Genomic DNA, 21891 nt, shown 5'->3' with positions numbered 1-21891 from the left:
AGTTCTTTCTTTATAGCCATTAAGATGGGCTCAGAAATTTTAATGATGCACTCGCAGGAAATAAGAGTTGAAGCAAAAGAGAGCATCAAGAAGCAAATTCAAAACAAATTTAAGCCTAACATGCTTCCTATGCATAGGAATCTTGTAAATAAACAAGTTCATGAAGAGCAAAGTAACAAGCATAGGAAGATAAAACCAGTGTAACTTCAAAAATTTCAGCATATAGAGAGGTGTTTTAGTAACATGAAAATTTCTACAACCATATTTCCCTCTCTCATAATAATTTTCAGAGGCATCATGAACAAACTCAACAATATAAGTATCACATAAAGCATTCTTATTCACATGCATAAAAGTATCATTACTCTCCACATAAGCATAATCAATTTTATTAGTTGTAGTGGGAGCAAATTCAACAAAGTAGCTATCATTATTATTCTCATCATCAAATATAGGAGGCATATTGTAATCATAATTAAACTTATCCTCCATAGTAGGCGGAACCAAAAGATCACTATCATTATAATCATCATAAATAGGAGGCATATCATAATCAACATAAACTTTCTCCTCAATACCCGGAGGACTAAAGAGATCATTTTCATCAAAACCGACCTCCCCAAGCTTAAATTCTTCCATAGAATTAGCAACAATGGTGTTCAAAGCATTCATACTAATAACATTCCCATTAGCATGCATAAGTTCCATGGGTTTTTTTAATTTTCTCTTCAAACACATCATGTCCTAATTCAAGATAAAGTTCATAAAGATCTCTCATTTTGTTGTTTTCCATTATGCCTAACTAGTGTAAACAAGAAACAAAAAGATGCAATTGCAGGATCTAAAGGAAATAGCTTCGAACACTCACACAATGGCGCCAGAAAAGTACTTTTACCTGGGACCGGAGTATGAGTGCCTTTTACCTTTCCTCCCCGGCAACGGCGCCAGAAAAGTGCTTGATGTCTACGGGTGCTTCTATTCTTGTAGACAGTGTTGGGCCTCCAAGAGCAGATGTTTGTAGAACAGCAGCAAGTTTCCCTTAAGTGGATCACCCAAGGTTTATCGAACTCAGGGAGGAAGAGGTCAAAGATATCCCTCTCAAGCAACCCTGCAACCACAAAGCAAGAAGTCTCTTGTGTCCCCAACACACCTAATACACTTGTCAGATGTATAGGTGCACTAGTTCGGCGAAGAGATAGTGAAATACAAGTGGTATGAATGAATATGAGCGAGTAACGGCGCCTTGAGAAAAGTGCTTGTCATGCGTGTAGTTGATGGTAGTAATATTGCAGGAAGTAAAGATGCAGTAAAACAGTAAACAAGCAGCGATAGCAGTATTTAGAAACAAGGCCTAGGGATCATACTTTCACTAGTGGACACTCTCAACATTGATCACATAACAGAATAAATAGATAGATGCTAGACTCTACACCCTCTTGTTGGATGATGAACACCACTAACTGTGTAGGATTACACGAACCCTCAATGCCGGAGTTAACAAGCTCCACAATATTCAATGTTCATATTTAAATAACCTTAGAGTGCATGACAGATCAACATAACCAAACCAAGTACTAACATAGCATGCACACTGTCACCATCACACTATGAAGGAGGCATAGATCACATCAATACTATCATAGCAATAGTTAACTTCATAATCTACAAGAGATCACAATCATAGCCTACGCCAAGTACTACACGATGCACACACTGTCACCATTACACCGTGCAGGAGGAATAAACTACTTTAATAACATCACTAGAGTAGCACACAGATATATTGTGATACAAAACACATTGCAATCATAAAGGGATATAAATAAGCACTTCACTATGCCATTCATAACAGTGAATAAGTATTATGTGAAATATAGCCTAAGAGACCCACACGGTGCACACACTGTCACCTTTACACACACTACTGCAGAAACCCTTATTAGTGACATGCACATTTTGCTCATCAGTGACGGGCAAGATGCATGTCACTAATATGCAGTCACTGGTACTGCATGTCACTAGTGATGGGAAGGTTGCCTGTCACTGGTAAGTATAACTAGTGACATGCCCATTATATTGCCTGTCATTGGTATGAATTTCAGTATTAAAAAAATAATTACGTTTTTGACGAATATGCAGTAACAAGCGGGTACAATGTGCATTGCAACATCAGTAGGCAGAATATTATGTTAAATTCAACAAAAACATAGTACAATGCATGTTTATTATAGGGAACATGTCACTCCAAAGCTAAGGTTGAAGATTAGTTACACAAAATTTGAGACTAAGGGGAAAGAATTCTATGGCAACTACAGGTGAATGAAATGAAACCAAACATCTCACACTTGCACATCTTCTACTCACTACATCATATACCACTATAGGTGAACCAAAAGACACGGACACCCTAGCACTTCCACAACTTCTACTCATTGTATCACCTCCATCTTGAGCACCATGAGTCCCAGCCTTGGCTTCAACAAAAGAACTTACAAAGCTTTTCCACATCACCCTGCATGTTTCACCACTTTAGTTTCTGTAAATCAGCCAAGAAACCAATTTTAAACACTAACTAGTTGAAAATGCGAGTTTCACCTCACCGTTTGCATTTGACCCTTGTATGGCGTGGACAATATGATAGCTATGCAATCTTTTTTTTGTCTAACAAAGAAGCAGATGCAATGTGTTTAGATTGTCTAACAATTGTCCTAATGTCATACATACATCTAAACCAGTCATACATAGCTTGGCCGCTGACAGAATCAGCTCAATAAACTTCTCAACCATGTTTTATTAAGTATCAACATTTGTACCTTAAAGTCATAGTTGACGAGCATCACCATTAAACCAAACCGGGTTATTAAGTATACTTCTCATTTATCCATTATCCATGATAGAGAACAGGAACAACCCTGGCAAGAACAAAACTACAAGTGAGCAACATAACAACCACAGTTGTGAAAGGAAGATAACAAAAAGATTCACCGGTCTGAAGAGAAAGGATATCAGACGTCAGCACATTAATCTTTTTCTTGAACCACAGTTGTGGTAGACTTGACAGCACCACATAGCTCACAACAATCAAAGGAAAAAATGTTCGCTTTGCTTTAAGATCAAACCCAGCATATACTGAACTATTTAAAAACAAATAAGGGTGGCTTAAAGTGTAGATGAGTACCACGCATCAAGAGCCAAGAAAAACAAATTCAATTCCTTAGCTTGCAATTTTGCAAAAAAGTTCCGTGCATGACATAAAATAGTGCATAGTTTAGTTGGCTTTTGATACAGTATATAATTTGCCTATTTCTTACCTTAGACAAAACCATCCCAATGGCTTACAATAGTCCAAACATATATACAAATATTTTGTATTTAGTAGAGAGCATTGAGAGATGGACACCGTTCTGAAATCTCTCTAGTAGAAAAAGACTTAGAAATTTCCGTCACAATTATAAGAAAATAAATTCTGAAGTGTAATGTTGACAAACATAAATAAAAGGTGGAACCATTTAAATAGTAAATTGTTTCTCTGGAAAAGCGAGGAAGTATCATACACAGGAGACACATTATGTTGTAGGTTGCGGCCTAACAAAATTCTAGAACATCTCTACCTATACTTAGCGAAAATGCAGAGAAAAAATCTGTAACCCAATCAATGGCTGCAAAACCACTAACAGAACATAAATGACTCATAAATTAGAAATTGGAGCCAGCCATCAAATATTAGGTAGATGAAACAAAAATCACTCGTTATGGTGCACATGAATAAATCACTATTTGATGCACTAAGAGACAATGTGTGCCAAAGAACACCATATTAGACACAAAATCAGTTCTGAACTTAAGGAAGATTAAGGAAACATCACACGTAATTACCTAAGCCATGAAGCAGGACCAGATCTTGTGTTGCTTGCTTGAGCACTAAAAAAGAACACAATTCACGTGACATAGATATCCTCCTACAACAAGAACGTGGGGAGGATGTTGCTATATCACTATAAAAGAATTAACCGTGGCTGGAGGACTGAACCATCTGTTGTCTTCGTGCAAAACTCATTTCACTGGTCGCTGAGCTCCTCTGTTGATCGTCCCTGGTACCAAAGTCGCAAAATTCCTGAACCAATCCTCTGCTCCCCGGCCGGGAATAGCTCGCCTCTCCAATCATGTTCGTCCCTTGTACCAAATCTCCAGGCCACGGGATCTGCAAAGATAAGATGCACAGGGGGGGGGGGGCAGATAGAGAAAAGAGAGACCGGGGAGGCTAAGAGACAAAGAGGACAGAGGAGGGCGGTTCCCCTACTCTGCAAATCCAGCTACAGCGACGGTCAACGACATCAAGCCATCGGCGTATGTCAGGTCGCCGTTCCATTCTGCGGCGACACAAAGATAGGAGGGGTGCCTGCAAAGGGAGAGAGTAACGAGGACGGAGCGCTGGTACCAGACTACATACACCATCGCCGCCCTTGAATCTGCTCCGCCGATCGCCAGATCGCGTAGGGAGACAACAAGTGTGGCGAACGAGGTGGGAAGATGAGAAGGAAACATCACAGGATTAGGGGAGTCGTGCGTTCGTGCCTCGACGCGTCATGCGGCGGGTTATTTGCACGACGGTTGTTTCAGCGCGCCGCGCCAACTTTTCCTTGCGCGGTGGGAGCAGCGCACATGAGGTACCACCGACGATTAGACACCAGCAGTAAGAATGCATATATTTCGACCCGCGATGTTAATTGGTTCGTTGTGACTTTATGTTTTCACGTTGTTATAGATGAGCATACGCGCGTCCTCAAAATGGTTAGCCGGGTTACCAAAAAAAAAGTGTCACATCAGTGACAAGCATTTATAGATGCCTGTCACTAACATATTTGCCCTTTCAGCTCGCTTTTATGAAAGGTGCTAGCGACACCCTCTTTTATACGCCTGTCACTAGTGTGCTTATAATAGCGACGGGCTTATACGAGCCTGTCACTAGTGTTTGTACTAGCGACGGGCAAAAACTTGCATGTCACTAAAGGCATGGCGGCTATAAGCTTTTCTGCAGTAGTGACACGTGGGACAAGGAGTCTCCGGAGATCACATAAGTAAAATCCACTTGACTAGCATAATGACATCTAGATTACAAGCATCATCATATGAATCTCAATCATGTAAGGCAGCTCATGAGATTATTGTATTGAAGCACATAGGAGAGAGATTAACCACATAGCTACCGGTACAGCCCCGAGCCTCGATGGAGAACTACTCCCTCCTCATGGGAGACATCAGCGTTGATGAAGATGGCGGTGGTGTCGATGGAGGAGCCTTCCGGGGGCACTTCCCCGTCCCGGCGGCGTGCCGGAACAGAGACTCCTGTCCCCCAGATCTTGGCTTCGCGATGGCGGCGGCTCTGGAAGGTTTCTCGTACCGTGGCTTTTCCGTATCGAAGATTTAGGTCAGGGACCTTTAAATAGGCGAAGAGGCAGAGTCGGAGGGTCAACGAGGCGACGACACAACAGGGGGGCACGGGCCCCCCCTTGGTCGCGCCGGCCTGTCGTCTGGTGGGCCTGTGGCCCCCCTCTGGCGGCTCTCGGGTGTTCTGGAAGCTTCATGCAATCCTAAGATGTTGGGCGTTGATTTCGTCCGATTCCGAGAATATTTCCTTACTAGGATTTCTGAAACCAAAAACAGCAAAAAACAGGAACTGACACTTCGGCATCTCGTTAATAGGTTAGTTCCGGAAAATGCATCAAAACGATATAAAGTGTGCACAAAACATGTAGGTATTGTCATAAAACAAGCATGTAACATAAGAAATTATAGATACGTTTGAGACGTATCACCGCACTATACTCCGTCACCAACAACCTTCACGTGGCCCTTGACTCCTACTGGTTCGATAACCTTGGTTTCTTACTGAGGAAAAACTTGCTGCTGTACGCATCACACCTTCCTCTTGGGGTTCCCAACAGACGTGTGTCTTACACGCCAGCAAGATATTTTCTGGCGCCGTTGCCGGGGAGATCAAGACACGCTGCAAGGGGAGTCTCCCACATCCAATCTCTTTACTTTGTTTTTGTCTTGCTTTACTTTATTTACTGCTTTGTTTTCTCTCTATATCAAAAATACAAAAAATTAGTTACTAGCTTTACTTTATTTACAGTCTTGTTTGCATTCTTTATATTAAAAACACAAAAAAATTAGTTACTCGCATTTACTTTATTCTATTATCATGACTAGTCCTGTAGTTGTTACTCTATCACATGAGGAATCGATCTTTACTTTTAAACAAGGTGGGGAAGAGAGTTTTAAAGAAGCTTGGTCTAGAATTTTGGTTCTTATAGTAAAACTGAATCTAAAATGACTCTAAGTTTGCTTCTTAGTAACTTTTATTTTGGGCTTATTCTTCGCTATAGATATGCCTTAGATGTTGTAGTAGGAGGAGATTTCCTTCACTGTGATGGGGATCAAGCTTTTAATGCCATAAGAAAAGTGGTTACATCATCTAGCTCCGCTAATAATTTTGATTCATCTCTTGCTAGCATTCATAATAGATTAAACACCCTCGAGACAAATATATCTTGTTTAAAAGAAGGGTACAACCAGATTCGCGAATATTATGATTATGTTCCAGTAAGTTTTGAACCTTCAATGTGGGTGCCTACAATTAAAGTTGCTATTTGTGGTAAAACTTTTCATGCCCGTTGTGATATTATGTCTGAGTTTTGCCTTATGCCTAAAAGAATTTATGAATCTTTGACACTTTGGGAACTTACTGAAGGAGGAGAAGGAATAACTCTTACTGATAACTCTGTTATAATTCCTAAGGGTATAGCTGAAGGTGTGTTCACAACCTTTCTTGGAAGAACGGTATCCACTGATTATTTCATTATTGAATGTGTAGGGACAGGACAAATCACACTTGGAAGGTCCCCGCTGAAACTCGTGGGAGCAATCATAGATGTGGGGAAAGGCACTCTATATTTTACCTCTACGCCCGGATGCGGTCATATATTCATTAAACCAAAGAGTAAGAATAAGAGTAAGAAGGGTAGGCGCAAGGCCCCTGGTAAGAATGCTAATGCTTCATCTCTCGATAATACTTGATTCACACTTTCTGCGCCTAGCTGAAAGGCGTTAAAGAAAAGCGCTTGTGGGAGACAACCCATTATTTTACTCCTGCACTTTTATTTTATATTTGAGTCTTGGAAGTTTTTACTACTGTAGCAACCTCTCCTTATCTTTATTTTATTGCATTGTTGTGCCAAGTAAAGCCTTTGATAGTAAGGTCAATACTAGATTTGGATTACTGCGCAGAAACAGATTTCTTTCTGTCACGAAATTGAGTAGCCCCGTCTGTAGGTAACCCAGAAAAATCTACCAATTTACGTGCGTGATCCTCAGATATGTACGCAACTTTCACTCAATTTGAGCTTTTTCATCTGAGCAAGTTAAGTGCCCCAGAAAAATTCGTCTTTACGGACTGTTCTGTTTTGACAGATTCTGCCTTTTATTTCACATTGCCTGTTTTGCTATGTTGGATGGATTCCTTTGTTCCATTAACTTTCAGTAGCTTTGTGCAATGTCCAGAAGTGTTAAGAATGATTATGTCACCTCTGAATATGTGAATTTTTGATTATGCACTAACCTTCTAATGAGTTTGTTTTGAGTTTGGTGTGGAGGAAGTTTTCAAGGGTCAAGAGAGGAGGATGATACAATATGATCAAGAAGAGTGAAAAGTCTAAGCTTGGGGATGCCCCCGTGGTTCATCCCTGCATATTTTAAGAAGACTCAAGCATCTAAGCTTGGGGATGCCCAAGGCATCCCTTCTTCATCGACAACTTATCAGTTCACCTCTAGTGAAACTATATTTTCATTCCGTCACATCTTATGTGCTTTACTTGGAGCGTCTGTATGTTTTTGTTTTGTTTTTGTTTGAATAAAATCGGATCCTAGCGTTCTTTGTTTGGGAGAGAGACACGCTCCGCTGTTTCATATGAACACTGGTGTTCTTAGCTTTACTTTTAATGTTCATGGCGAAGGTTGAAACTGCTTCGTTCATTGTTATATGGTTGGAAACAGAAAATGCTTCATGTGGTAATTGGTATAATGTCTTGAATAATTTGATACTTGGCAATTGTTGTGCTCAAATAGATCATGTTTAAGCTCTTGCACCATGTACTTTGTACCTATTAATGAAGAACTACCATAGAGCTTGTTGAAATTTGATTTGCATGATTGGTCTCTCTAGAGTCTAGATAATTTCTGGTTAAGGTGTTTGAACAACAACGAAGACAGTGTAGAGTCTTATAATGCTTGCAATATGTTCTTATGTAAGTTTTGCTGTACCGGTTTATACTTGAGTTTTCTTCAAACAACCTTGCTAGCCAAAGCCTTGTATTGAGAGGGATTACTTCTCGTGCATCCAAATCCTTGAGCCAAAAACTATGCCATTTGTGTCCACCATACCTACCTACTACATGGTATTTCTCTGCCATTCCAAAGTAAATTACTTGAGTGCTACCTTTAAAATTTCATTCCTTGTCTTTGCAATACATAGCTCATGGGAAAATAGCCTTAAAAACTATTGTGGTATTGAATATGTAGCTTATGTATCTTATTTCTTATAAGTTGCTTGTTGAGCGATAACCATGTTTCTAGGGACGCCACCAACTATTACACCTTTGTTGAATATCATGTGAGTTGCTATGCATGTTCGTCTTGTCTGAAGTAAGGGTGATTTATCATGATCAAATGGTTTGAGTATGCATATTGTTAGAGAAGAACATTGGGCCGCTAACTAAAGCCATGAATCATGGTGGAAGTTTCAGTTTGGACACCAATCCTCAATCTCTTATGAGAATATTATCTGTTATTGAATGCTTATGCATTAAAGAGGAGTCCATTATCTGCTGTCTATGTTGTCCCGGTATGGATGTCCATAGTTGAGATCTATCAAAAACGAGAAATCAAATGCGATCTATATCCTTGGACCTTTGTACAGGCGGCATAGAGGTACCCCTTTGTGACACTTGGTTGAAACATATGTCATGCAATGATAATCCATGTAAATCCAAGCTAATTAGGACAAGGTGCGAGCACTATTGGTAATCTATGCATGAGGCTTGCAACTTATAAGATGTCTTATACATAACACATATGAATTATTACTACCGTTGACAAAAAAAATTCTATGTTTTCAAAATGAAAAGCTCTAGCACAAAAATAGTAATCCATGCTTCCCTCTGCGAAGGGCCTATCTTCTACTTTATGTTGAGTCAGTTTACCTACTTCTTTCTATCATACTTGCTTATTTGCATTCATCATATTACTTTGTGTTGACAATTATCCATGAGATATACATCCATGAGATAAACATGTTGAAGTTGAAATCAACTGCTGAAACTTATATCTTCCTTTGTGTTGTTTCAAAGCTTTCTACTAAGAATTTATTGCTTTATGAGTTAACTCATGTGCAAGTCTTGTAGATGCTTGTCTTGAAAGTACTATTCATGAAAAGTCTTTGCTATATGATTCAGTTGTTTATTCATTGTCTTTACCATTGCTTCGAAACTTCATTCATCTCATATGCTTTACAATAGTATTGATCAAGATTATGATAGGATGTCACTTCAGAAATTATCCTTGTTATCGTTTACCTACTCGAGGGCGGGTAGGAACTAAGCTTGGGGATGCTTGATACGTCTCAAACGTATCTATAATTTCTTATGTTCCATGCTACTTTTATGATGATACTCACATGTTTTATACACACTTTACATCATTTATATGCATTTTCAGGCACTAACCTATTGACAAGATGCCGAAGAGCTAGTTGCTGTTTTCTGCTGTTTTTGGTTTCAGAAATCCTACAAAGGAAATATTCTCGGAATTGGACGAAATCAACGCCCAGGGTCTTATTTTTCCACGAAGCTTCCAGAAGACCGAAGGGGATACGAAGTGGGGCGATGAGGCGAGGCCGCGCGGCCAAAGAGGGGCCCGCGCCGCCCTATGGTGTGGGCCCCTCGTCAGCCCTCCAACGCTGCCGTTCCGCCTACTTATAGCCTTCGTCGCGAAAACCCCTGTACCAAGAGCCACGATACGGAAAACCTTCCAGAGATGCCGCCGCTGCCAATCCCATCTCGGGGGATTCAGGAGATCGCCTCCGGCACCCTTCCGGAGAGGGGAATCATCTCCCGGAGGTCTCTTCATCACCATGATCGCCTCCGGATTGATGTGTGAGTAGTTCACCCCTGGACTATGGGTCCATAGCAGTAGCTAGATGGTTGTCTTCTCCTCATTGTGCTATCATGTTACATCTTGTGAGCTGCCTATCATGATCAAGATCATCTATTTGTAATGCTACATTTTGTGTTTGTTGGGATCCGATGAATATGGAATACTATGTCAAGTTGATTATCAATCTATCATATATGTGTTGTTTATGTTCTTGCATGCTCTCCGTTGCTAGTAGAGGCTCTGGCCAAGTTGATACTTGTAACTCCAAGATGGAGTATTTATGCTCGATAGTGGGTTCATGCCTCCATTGAATGCAGGGCGTGTGAGAAAGTTCTAAGGTTGTGGATGTGCTGTTGCCACTAGGGATAAAACATCAATGCTTTGTCTAAGGATATTTGTGTTGATTACATTACGCACCATACTTAATGCAATCGTCTGTTGTTTGCAACTTAATACTGGAAGGGGTGCGGATGCTAACCTGAAGATGGACTTTTTAGGCATAGATGCATGCTGGATAGCGGTCTATGTACTTTGTCGTAATGCCCTGATTAAATCTCATAGTAGTCATCGTGATATGTATGTGCATTGTTATGCCCTCTCTATTTGTCAATTGCCCAACTGTAATTTGTTCACCCAACATGCCATTTATCTTATTGGAGAGACACCACTAGTGAACTGTGGACCCCGGTCCATTCTTTTACATCTGAAATACAATCTACTGCAAACTCTGTTCTTTACTGTTCTTCGCAAACAAACATCATTTTCCACACCATACGTTTAATCCTTTGTTTACAGCAAGCCGGTGAGATTGACAACCTCACTGTTAAGTTGGGGCAAAGTATTGTGATTGTGTTGTGCAGGTTCCACGTTGGCGCCGGAATCCCTGGTGTTGCGCCGCACTACACTCCGTCACCAACAACCTTCACGTGGCCCTTGACTCCTACTGGTTCGATAACCTTGGTTTCTTACTGAGGGAAAACTTTCTGCTGTACGCATCACACCTTCCTCTTGGGGTTCCCAACAGACGTGTGTCTTACACGCCAGCACCGCCTACGAGCACCGCCCAACTCCCTTCTCCTCCGACCTCCTCCGCCGCCACCTGCACCCAGCTGCTGGGAACGAGGGTTGGGGAAGTGTGTGGGTAGGAGATATGCGTGCCTGACCTACGGTTGCCTTCTTTTTCTCATCGGGGCGTTTTCCTGTTCTTTCCCGCTCGCGCCACGTACGGGGATATCGTGGAGCGTCCTCGCATAGGGCAAGCATAGATGCACTTGCTTGTTCTCAATTCTCATATTTTTTGTTGTATACATTGGGTATGTGCGATACGTTATATTTTCCTCTAGTAGCAGCAGTATCACTACTGATTTATGTAAAGACATATAGGTATACTACTTATATAATAGTTTCCGTTTCTATATATGATCAATTTGGTAGCCCAGGTCCTCCAGTACTTATTTTGATTACATCATGAGCTTTTCTAATTGCATTAAATGCTTACTATTACTCATGTGCACCTCTCTACCGGTTCCTCTTCAGCTTGCTCTTGTGAGCGCAGGGCACATTTCTGCATGGAAGAGTACCTGCAACGATCTAGGTCAACAATGATGCAGATCAGATCTTCAACTACAGACGCATCGACACAAAGTCTGGTATTTACTCGTCTTGTCGAACATACATGGGCCTGATGCTTGATGGTCTACTGCTTTGATGTGTATCGTGCGAAAAAACACATTAGTAAACTGATTTACTTTGGCATGGTAGCTCTGTATTTATAATGCATGGGTTAACTTTATTAATATTTCTGCCACTATCCTAATTTAATGAACTGTTAGTTTTTTCAGCAGTTTCATTGCCATTGTTCTGGTTTTTTATGTATGGAACTTCTTAAAAGACTATCTAATTTGTTGTCAAGTTAGTTGGTTGTCATTCCTAATCAGCTCAATAAACCTTTATAGTTCAGGTTTCTAGGAATCGTAAAAGAAAGTAAATCTACTATATCATGGCGTTACTAGAAGAAGTAATCCTATTTTTCCTTTGTTTTTTCTTGCAAGTGCAAACACAACGAGAATACGTGATATCACTTTTCCTCGCGAGAGGCGCCTCGGTCGCTCCCCGCGAGCGACCTGGGCGCTAACCTAGCTAGCCGTCGGGAGAAGCTCCGCCTCCACCTTCCTCCCTCGCCGCCGCCGGCAAGCGTCGCCGGGCAAAGCCCGCGCAGCGTGGGCGGCGGCGGGATCTCCCTTCCCCGCTCCAGAGGCGGGCTGCGCGGGGCAGCTTCGTCGACCGGAGGCGCGGGCCGGCGCCTGGTATTGGCGCAGGGTGGCGTGGGGCTCCGGCTGCTGCGTCATGGACGGCCGCGCTCAAGCGAGCGTTGGTGCGGCTGTGGCCAGCGGCGCTCAAGCGAGCGTCCTGGCGGGTCGGACGCGCTCAAGCGAGCGGGCGGCTTTAGATCGGCGCCGGGAGAGCGACCTCGGGATGCGGCGGCTGCGGCCGGCGGTGGTTGTGCGCGGCTCTGGCTCCGCACGTAGATGCGCAAGCGCGCTGGTGGCCAGAGGGGTCCTTGGCGCGGTGGACGCGTCGGGGTCGCTGTGGGCAGGGCCGATCTGGGCCTCTGCGGGCCCATGGTGCGGTTGCTCGACGGCGCGGCGGCTGGTGACCTGATCTTCGACGGCTTCCGTCCCGTTCTGGTGCTCCGGCAGTTGTTGGATGCGGAGTGAGGTGCTGCTCTTGGCTGCTGCATCGGGTGTGGGCGTTGTGGTTGGCGGCAAGGTCCCATGTTTTGTTGGTTGTCCTCCTTCTACCCGAGCTTCAAGTGGGCTTGACGGCGGAGATGGCATGCCAGGCGAAAGCTTAGCACCTGTTCTGAGTAGGTGCCGATGATGACGGTGCCCACGGGAGCCGTACTCCTTCTTGAAGGCGTCTTCGTGAGCTACATCTCCTGCCGTCGCGGGTGTCTGGCGTTCTCCCAGTGAAAATCTAAGCTCCTCGGGAGCGGGCGACGGCGACATCTATGCCGCTACCTTCTTGAAGGCGCCGCCTTTGGAGGCCCAACACCTGTGGTGTGGCAGGTTTGCGTCAACTAGGCATGGTTGCCTTGCGGCCGAAGATGGTGGAAGCCGGGGCAGCGGCTCCGGACGGTGGATGGTGCGTCGAGGCGGCGGCCTCGAACGGCCTTGCAACTGCGGGCATATGGGGTGTGGTCGTGGTCTAGCAAGGCAAGGGTGGCATGCTTGTGCTACGTGGGTAGCGAGTCCGTCGGCCCGGTCGGCGCGATCAAACGATCGGTCGGCTGGCACGCCGGGGCGGCGGCCCCGGATCTTTTTGGCGCGACGTTCGTGGTCCGCGGATGGTCGTCTAGTGTAGCATGGGCTACGAGGCGTCTAGTCCGTGCGGCGTTGCGGCTCGTAACCGAGCAGGGGAAGCCGGAGTGGCGGCTCCGGGCACAGATGTGTTTGTTTTGTGCAATGGTGGCTTTGTGTCGTGTGGGCGACGAGGCTCTGTTGTTTGTGCGGTTTTCTGGCCCCTTTTTCCTCAAAAATGGAGTCGTTTTGTACGGTTTTTGGGCCCGGTTTTCCTCATAAACTGGGTCAACCGGTCGTCTTGACCTTCTCCTCTATTGCGATGAATATAACAGTTCTCCCTGTTGTTATTCAAAAAAAAAAAAGTGCAAACACAACTTTTACTATCTAGCTAGGTACAGCTACCCTGGTATGGGGATTCCGTTCCCAATATCTTGCACTACAACATATTCACTGATAGATCTACTGTGATTTATGTATGTGCACAGGCTGCCTAGAAATTAGCATGATGTAGTTGTTTTCTTTTTTAATTTTGTTCCAAACTAATCTGTTTTATAACTCGCAGATGTTGGTTGTAACTTGCAAGAAGGGGAAATGTAGGTTGGGAGAGGTTATGATGCTGCAGCAGCAAAAATGGACCTGGAGGTCCATTGTCCTGCAGTGGGTTCACTTCGGGAGAGATTCAGGTGGCAGTGTTTGATAGCCGGGTTGTTACTGTATATATGTGATTTAATCCATGGGAGTATTGTAAGAGACTTAATTGGTGTTGTTGTAAAAAAAAATTCATTTAATCTTCGGTTTTGACTATTTGCTGTTCAATCAATGCCAAATCATCGGAAAATAAAATATGTCAAGGCCTAAAATAGAAAATGGTTGTTAGGCTACGACCGAAAAAACCAAATGGACAAAAAAGAAAGCTAACAGGCTGAGGCCCAAGAGATGAACGGACTAAAAAAGGCCCGTATTAATGGGCTTGGCCCATGTAGATCACTGAAATGGACAATACGCCTTATGCATTCTTATTAAACCACACCTTCTTACAATTGTGATTTTGCGACTGAAGATTTTTTAATCTATATTTCTAAAACTGTAGGAATGATTGATATGTATTTCTAAAATTAAAATATGCCTTCTCTTTCCACAAATATAAGACATAGTGACCTTTTTCTTGTCCTCAACCAATAAGTTGGATTATAGTTTATATTTGAAATGTTTATGTACTCCCTTAGTCCTTCCATTCATAAAAGGACGACGGAGATTTGTCTAAATTTTGATATATACACCAAAAGTTAGATAAACTTGCGACAACGTTTTATTGACAGTGGTAGTATATAAAATTACTATACATAAATATGAAATGAGAATATTTTGCAAGACAGAATACAACAAACTATTGGAAATACATTTGTACACCCAAGCATGGGTGTGGGTGTTGTTTTAGCCGTCCGATTCTTGGAGATTCGGATAAGTGGCAGGTGAGAGAAATTCTTTCAAACGTTTTTCTCCAATTTTGAGGACGTGGGCATAGCCCAGTGGTTGGGGTCGCAGTGGCGCACCCCAATGACTAGAGTTCGAATCCTGTCAGGAACGAATTTCTGGAATTCTCACCCTGAGATCCTGCTTCTACTATATCATTTAGTGTCTAGTTCCTCCTAGCACTAATTCATTTTTTTTTGTTTTCCTCCAATTTTGCAAATCGAATGGGTCCCAGCAAAAGAGACATAAAGCCGCTCGACATGGCTTTTCACATGCAGGATTGCTTTCTCACCCGATACACACTGCCTGCCCTCACCTCTCTTCTTGTCAACCATCCTCTCTTGTCTCCTCCCCTCCTTTCTCCCCGTATGCTTCCATTGTTTTCCTCACCTAGCACCATGTCCCAGTCCTGTCTCCGCAGTAGTGGCGCATCTGCCCACCGATGTAGCAGCGGCGGCGTATGTGGCGGCGGTTACGGCGACGGATGCGGCAGCGGTGGCGCCCTCAACCTCGCTGGCAACGCGCTCTCCGGCCCCATACTGGGCAACCTCACCCTGCTCCAGACCTCACCGTTGTTTCCCTCGCCGTCAACTACTTCTCCGGCACGCTCCCGACCGGCAGGTTCCCAGCGCTGCTGGTGGTCGACGCCAGCGACAACCTGCTCAACGACACGCTGCCGATTGACTTAGGCGGGGTTGCGCTGTAGCTCATCAACCTCTCCTCCAACCGGATCGTCGGCGCCATACCAATCGAGATGGCGTCGCGCCTGCCGGCGAACGTCAGCATCGAGAAGGCTCAAGGCATCGGCCTACATCCTCAGGCGGCGGGCGGTTGCATCCTCACTAGTAGGAAAACGCTTATAGGTGGAGATTAGTTCTGTGGCGCACCACCAAAAATGCGCCACAGAAAGTTATTTTGTGGCGCACCAGGCACGGTGCGCCACAGAAATAGCTTAATTTTGTGGCGCACCAGGGATCCATGCGCCACAGAAATTTGGTGGGGCCAGCCCCAACCATTCTGTGGCGCACTGGTCCTGGTGCGCCACTGAATTAAGACTTTCTGTGGCGCACGTGGGATGGTGCGCCACAGAAACTACACATTTCTGTGGCGCACATGAGTTCCATGCGCCACAGAACCTTTTTTGGCTCCCCACGCAACTCCACCCCCCCTCCGTGGATCGCCTTTTTTACCTTTGTAAAAAATAAAAAATAGATAAAAATTTCAAAAAATAAATTCCTTCAATATGCCCATGTATTATGTCATCTTTTACAACTGAGAATTAACAAACAATAATTTCGACTTTTTTTGCAAAATTACGTGGGATAATCATCAAACTGGATTTCTGGTTGCATACGAACTCGAAAAAAAACGCATAATATATCAAAATGTTCCCACGAAAAATCTACATCCGAATTCACTTTTTGAAAAGCACATGGACCAAAGACAGTCATAGTGTACTGGTACGTCTTGCAACGGTAGCTTCTCCGTAGCTGCCAACTGCGAAGATCGAATCATCCTTATCTTTTTCTTATGACTTTGTTAATGCAACCATATTTTTTAGAGGTGTGTGTTTCTCGACCAAACAATCTTTACTTATTTCGTGGAGATACGTGCACCAGTCATAGCCAGGAACCAAGGGTACTTATTAGCTAAAGTGAGCAGTAATTGGATTACCATTAGCAGGTAGTGTACTTTCCCTCAAAACTTTCCTTTTCTTTTTCTTGAAGAGTATGTATGATCTCTGTGTAAATTAATCTGAATTATTTGAGGGGTGGCAATATCAAATTTACTCAAGTTTGCATTTTAGATGGGCATGAACTTTTGGAGAATTTACGTTCAATTAAAAAAATGCTAAATTTTGAATAATGGTGTAGATAGGAAAATTTAGGTAATATATATCCACTACCAAAAAGGAGATCTTACCTACAATGTGAAAACCACTTTTATGTGCAAAAGCAAATCTTCTGTCTCTAATATACTATGTCTATCCTGCACCCTTCACTGACAACCACCTCCGTGTAATTAGAATATTTTATGTGCGTGCTGCACCTAGTATCCTGCTGACTGAATTTTTGTGTTATCAATTTTAGATTTCTCCAACACTTATTCTCTTAATTTTTAGCTATAGTTTAAATTAAGTCAGTTTAAATTTACCGGTTGGACAATTTTTAGAATCTACAAATTCGAAAAGAGTAAAAAGTTATGGGCAGTTAAAGATTTTTTGCTGCAAAATACAAAAAAAGAAAAAAAAATTCTGTGGCGCACCAAGTGCCCATGCGCCACAGAATTAACGTTCGAAATTTGAAATTTCTGACGCCCACTTCTCCTTCTCTCCTCCATTTCTCCCTTCTCCACTTCTCCCCTTCTCCACTTCTCCCCTTCTCCCCTTCTCCCCTTCTCCACTTTCCCCTTCTCCTCCTCTCCTCTTCTCTTCCTCTCCTCCACTTCTCCACTTCTCCTCTCTTCTGTCCTCCACCGGTGACCAACTCCGATGACCAACTCCGGCGACCAACTCCGGCGACCTCCTCCGGCTACCACGACCAACACCTCCTCCGGCGACCACCTCCTCCACAACAACCACCTCCTCCTCCTCCGGCAACAACAACAACCACCACCACCACCTCCTCCTCCTCTACCACCACCACCACCACCACCACCACCACCACCACCACCTCCACCTCCACCTCCTCCTATTCCTCCACCACCACCACCTCCTCCGGCCGGCCTCATCCTCCACCCACCCACCCACCCCATCCACCCCACCCACGCAACCAACCACCCACCTTCGGTGACCTTCCAGAAAAATAAAAAAAAATTTCGGTGGCCCCAGATCTAGATCCGCCAATTTTTTTAAAATTTAAAAAAAAAAATCTGTGGCGCACCGGCGGTGGTGCGCCACAGAAATAAGACTTTCTGTTTCTGTGGCGCACCACCGCCCGGTGCGCCACATAAATAAGACTTTCTGTGGCGCATGGGCAGGTGCGCCACAGAATCCTTATTTTTGTGGCGAGAATTCTGTGGCGCACCACCCATGCGCCACAGAATGTGTTTTTGGTGCGCCACTGATGAGGCTTTTCCTACTAGTGCCTGTACAAGGCGGTGCTGGTCGATGGGGACACGCTGGTGGTGCCCAAGTTCAGCAGTGACGACGCCGGCGTGAGGCGCTTCTGCGAGTTCGACGTCCAGATGTGCGCCATCGCGAAGCTCCGGCACAGCAACATCCTCCGCCTCAGCGGCTTCTACTTGGACACCGAAGAGATACTCCTCATTCACTACCTGGCCGCCAATGGGTGGGGTCGATCGCTGTGCAGGGATATCGACCACTGACGGTGCCTCGCTGTCGTCCTGCTCGAGGCCGGCGCCCAAGAAGTTGATCTGCATCGACTTGGACCTGCTGCGCGCGTCACCGGATGTGTTGGGCAAGGGCGCGTTCAGGATGGGGAGCGGCGTCGGGATGGCAGAGAGCTGGAGTTCTGCCTGTTAGGCAACCGACATAGTCGGCCCATCAGGCTAGATTGTGGCGGTTATGATTTAGTCTTATCTCTCAAGTTAACTTGTAACTCACGTTGATCCATCTATATATACATGTATGTTGAGACGAGGAGAGCCATCGAGCCTCCCGCAATTCAATCTGTTTCATGGTATCAGAGCGGGTCATCCTTCCCCTCTCCTAGCCGCCGCCGCCGGCTCTCCCCAAAACCCTAAACCTACACCTCTTCTCCCTCCTCTCGCCTCCCCACCATGACCCCCGATGAAATCGCCGCCAAGGAGCGCGAGCTCGCGGAGCGCGCCACTGCCCTCGACGCCCGCGAAGCAGCCCTCAATCAACAGCTCATCGCTGCCAACCAACTCAACGCCGCCAACCCACCCAACCCCACTGCTGCACTCACCTCTCCCATCCAAAACCCTACCACCGCCCACACCTCCAACCCCAACACTTATGCCACCACCAGCAAACTGCATGTGCCCATCACCCTGAGCTTCGATGACGACAACTACACGAGCTGGCGCGAGCTCTTCCTCGTCGCCCTCGGCCGCTACGGTCTCACCGCCCACGTCACGGGCGAGTCCACTCCCTCTGACACCGGCACAGACTCCCCCTGGGGCCGCGACGATTACACCGTCCTCTCCTGGATCTACGGCTCCGTCTCTGTCGACCTCCTCAACATCGTCATGCGTCCCGGCGCCACCGCCCGCACCATCTGGGGCGCCATCGAGGACCTCTTCCGCGACAATAAAAAGCACCCCTTCCTAGCTCTTCAGCAAAGTTATTTGTGGACAACTCTAGATCATGGAAAGAATAGGATTGAATGCCGATAGTCTCATCAAGTTCGAAGTCTTGCTGTTGTGGAGGTCTCGTGTACCTCAAGGCCTGCCGATTCTTGCAAAGTAATGTGGACACAGAGAGTACAGCAATTGAGAAGATGGCCAATGCAACACCTGATATAAACATGGCAACTGAACTAGCACTTTTTGAAGCCTTCTTTCTGATAACAACTTTGGTATCTCGTGTGTAAACCTTCACATATAGTGTCATGTTGCTACCAGGAACCATCCTGCCATATCTCGTAGGAAGCATCTGCTTTGAGCAGTACGAGTCAAACATCGCAATCTCACAGGCACAGTCAGATTGGCAAAGTTCTTTGCAAGCTTCGATGCTTGTTGTTGGCGCCTTGGCGGTGGGACATTGTACGAATTATCTGACCAACTAGTGTTCTTCACCTGAACCATTTTGGATATCATTCTGATGTCATCATTATTTACACAACCGCCAATCTGCTGCACCCTCCAGCATCCTTGATTAGCAATTGAAAATTCAAAACCAGGGAGACAAGAGCAGCTAGTTTCCCCATTAGCAGTGACTTGGCAGTAGCTATTTGGACCACAAACGCCTTTGACAAGGCAGCGATTGCTGCTGGGCTGCAGCCATTTGACCTCTGTTATGGGCGCTTTCCCATTACCAGAGAACACAAGGGAGTAAAGTCGCAAAATACCATCAGCACCCAATGTCAGATGGAAGAAGCTCTGTCGTCTGTCTGGGGAAGCATTAGAAGAAGACCGATTAGCCAGGAACAACACATCTGTATATGTGGAATTCTGGTCGAACAGCCATAAGGTGCCGTTGGGATCCAATGAGAGCGTGAGAAGATAGCTGCTGCCGAATGTGCCAGTATTCCAGTATGAACTATCAGGGTCTATCGCGCCCACAGGATACATCACAAGGTTACCATCTTCCTGATTGAAAAGGCGATACTTTCCTGTGGCATGGTTAGTGTCAGATACACTTGAGAAGAGCTGGCTGCCAGGAGGCAGATTTTGCCCTGGTAATAAGGTGTCCGACGGAGAACTAAAGGTAGACCATATGACCTGTTTCTTCATGTCAAACAAGACGAAGTTACCGGTGTCCAACATGCCAGCAGAGGCAGCTGGAGTAGAGGTGGCTGATATGGACTTCCCTTGGCTACCGGCGTTAGCTGGAATCCATTGAAGTGAACCGCCATAGGTTAACACAACTGAACCACCAGAAACAGGGGGATCATCTCTGTTGGCAGTCCACACGACGGATCTAGATGTGTCTATCACAAGCCACACCCCAATTGAAAATCCTTCACCTTCAGGATAGAAGCCAAAGGCAAAGCGTCCCGAGGGGGAGACCCAACTTTGGGTGCCAGCTGCGTCGATTCTGGAACCCAGAGGAATATCTGTCTCGATGGTCATGCCAGGATTGGCTTGGTTGATGAATAGAATCACGGACAAAGAGAGGATATATGGGGACGACAACATGGTTTGGGCACAAGAGTATTGTTCGAATGTTCTTTGGTCTCTGCAAAATGAATTGCTTGGGTGTGGAACAAGGAGAGGAGTTCAGGTGTACAAATCATGACAGAGACTGGTACAATTTAGTCAATAGCTTCTAAAAGCTAGGAGAAACTAGAGAAAAGTGTCACTTTTTGAAAAGCACATGGACTAAAGACAGTCGTAGTGTACTGGTACGTCTTGCGACGGTAGCTTCTCCGTAGCTGCCAACTGCGAAGATCGAATCACCCTTATCTTTTTCTTATGACTTTGTTAATGCAACCATATTTTATAGAGGTGTGTCTTTGTCGACCAACCGATCTATACTTATTTCATGGAGATACGTGCACCAGTCATAGCCAGGAACCAAGGGTACTTATTAGCTAAAGTGAGCAGTAATTGGATTACCATTAGCAGGTAGTGTACTTTCCCTCGAAACTTTCCTTTTCTTTTTCTTGAAGAGTATGTATGATCTCTGTGTAAATTAATCTGAATTATTTGAGGGGTGGCAATATCAAATTTACTCAAGTTTGCATTTTAGATGGGCATGAACTTTGGGAGTCTTTACGTTCAATTAAATAAATGCTAAATTTTGAATAACGGTGTAGATAGGAGAATTAAGGTAATCTATATATATACCTACTCCCTCTGATCCATATTAATTGACTTCAATATGGATGTATCTAGAACTAAAATGTGTCTAGATACATCCATATTAGAGTCAATTAATATGAACCGGAGGTAATAATAATAAAGTAAAAAGGGTTTCCGTCGTCCGTTTTTTGTTTTTTCGATTTTACTCCTGAAAGTTCAAGAATATTACAGTTCCTGCCACCACCAAGTGAAACGGTGTGTCACGTGGTCCGCTGTGTAGACCGCGTGTCCGCGTCCCTCCCACCTCCGTCGTAGACGCGAACCCTGCTCGCACAGGGAGGTGCGAGGAAACCGCATCCATCTCCGTCAGCGCTGCACCTTATTATTCCAACACGAATTCTACTCCCGTACCGAATCTGCTCAGAGCACGCTCCTATGGGAGACCATGACATGGTTTCCTATTCTAGAGGAATCTCGACCTGCCCCGAGCCCTTCTCTTCTTGCCTTTCTGAAT

The 21891-nt window shown here is 44.7% G+C and overlaps 1 protein-coding gene and 1 pseudogene across 1 annotated transcript in view; both read right to left on the bottom strand.

Moving 5' to 3' along the window:
- The window catches only part of LOC127349406 (putative F-box/FBD/LRR-repeat protein At4g00315), a 78968-nt gene that overhangs the window by 36352 nt on the left and 20725 nt on the right, over positions 1-21891 (bottom strand). The window lies entirely within an intron of this gene.
- LOC139830436 (G-type lectin S-receptor-like serine/threonine-protein kinase LECRK3) lies at positions 19147-20845 on the bottom strand (annotated as a pseudogene).

The sequence above is a fragment of the Lolium perenne genome, chromosome 4 (assembly GCF_019359855.2).
Source record: "Lolium perenne isolate Kyuss_39 chromosome 4, Kyuss_2.0, whole genome shotgun sequence".
Lineage (NCBI taxonomy): Eukaryota > Viridiplantae > Streptophyta > Magnoliopsida > Poales > Poaceae > Lolium > Lolium perenne.
Note: the sequence above shows the minus strand (reverse complement) of the source record. Positions and strands in the feature narration are given on the sequence as shown.